The 1,599-nt window shown below is 35.5% G+C and overlaps 2 protein-coding genes across 2 annotated transcripts in view; both read left to right on the forward strand.

The window, feature by feature from the left end:
- The window catches only part of LOC129576399 (N(4)-(Beta-N-acetylglucosaminyl)-L-asparaginase), a 95,529-nt gene that overhangs the window by 25,234 nt on the left and 68,696 nt on the right, over positions 1-1,599 (forward strand). The gene's annotated exons all lie outside the window — the stretch shown is intronic.
- The window catches only part of LOC129576388 (uncharacterized), a 29,214-nt gene that overhangs the window by 17,592 nt on the left and 10,023 nt on the right, over positions 1-1,599 (forward strand). The window lies entirely within an intron of this gene.

The following is a 1,599-nucleotide window of genomic DNA, read 5'->3' on the forward strand; positions in this document are numbered from 1 at the left end:
AGAGAGAGAGAGAGAGAGAGAGAGAGAGAGAGAGAGAGAGAGAGAGAAAAGAGAAAGAAAAGCGTCCACTTTCACTCAAAATTGAGATTTCGGCAAAACAGATGTCGGTTTTATAGAAACGGTCTATTTATTTGGAATCTAACTTTTGGATTGAGTTAATTGCAAATGAATTGATGGCCTAGCTCAAAAGAAGAAAAAATAAGCACACTCACACACTTGCTGCATTTCTGATCTCAATAAATTCGTTGCTCGTGGGAGTTGATGCAGTAAAGTTGATCCGAAAATGGTGGTAAAAAATGAGGAACAAAATGGGTACTTCCCATCACCTTGATGGTTGAAAAAGTCGGATGGAATTCCGTATAAAGAAATCCAAGTGAGTAGAGAAAAAAAAACTGAAGAAAAATCTGCGCGACAAGTTATCAGAATGTATTTTAGATGAAGATGAAATTACGTTGATGTCGACGACTAACAACGGCATATATGAAAAAATCCACACTCAAGCGTGTGTCTCTTTTTTCGATTTGCATTAAGGCCATAAAAACACGAACGATAAGATTAATACGATTCTTTTTTTCGTTGTGGGATTATTCGCTTTTCATTCTTGGCTACTTTGTTTGCGGCGCACAAGAAATTGGTGCAACTACCTCAAAACAAGAGATTCCATTAAAAACCGAAGGTAAAAAAAAAAAGCTTAATAAAATAAGACCAAACATGCCAAATGACGGGGTCCGACATTGAACACGAAATGTGTTTTATTTGAGCGTTGTTGTCCTTGAAGAAATTGTGTTTTTTTTTCTTACTGTGTGCGTGTGCGAGTAAGCGTTGGCTCATTGTTATTGTCCGTGTCCGTGTCCGGAAATTTTCGAATCGTTTTTTTTTTCTTATTCCACATTTTGCGCTTCATGATTTACTTATGATTCATTATTGTGTGATGCAATCACACGTCACATTGGTCAATTCACCAAGAATGAAACGAAAAACAACAAAAACGAAATGAAAAGGAAAAAAACACTCAAATCAAACTTATAACGAACAACAAACAAACAAACAGCAAAAACGAAAACGACAAACAAAACGAATCAAACGAAGTTGTTGGAAATAAAAAAGCACTAAAAGAGATAGTTTTTCACTATGGATTGGATTAAACTCTGCGTCACTTTTGTTGGTGTCCGTCTATTTTTAGAGACACAGAAACCGAAAATTCAATATTCTGAATGTTCAACCACTTCAATTTTGTATTCGGTTAATTGATTCCGATTCAAATGATTGCTGCATTCAGTCAAAACTACATTTCCACTGGAATGTGATAGATAATACATAAATATGTTCATTGTGAATTGAATAATGCAGAAACAAAAGAACTGATAACAAAAGAGACTGCAGTGAGAGAGACAAAAAATGATTACAAAAGAAAGAAATTGAAGAAAAACCGCGTAAAAATGATATAAAAAGCGTTTTTGTCGATGTTATATTGCATAACATTGTCGATGTCCGATTCACTTGAAGTCATAAATTGACAAGCAATGAACGTGCACGCATGAACGAGAGAGAGAGAGAGAGAGAGAGAGAGAGAGAGAGAGAGAGAGAGAGAGAGAGAGA

Source organism: Sitodiplosis mosellana, unplaced genomic scaffold (genome assembly GCF_009176505.1).
Source record: "Sitodiplosis mosellana isolate CC-2019 unplaced genomic scaffold, AAFC_SMos_1.0 Smas_scaffold_6181, whole genome shotgun sequence".
Classification (NCBI taxonomy): Eukaryota; Metazoa; Arthropoda; class Insecta; order Diptera; family Cecidomyiidae; genus Sitodiplosis; species Sitodiplosis mosellana.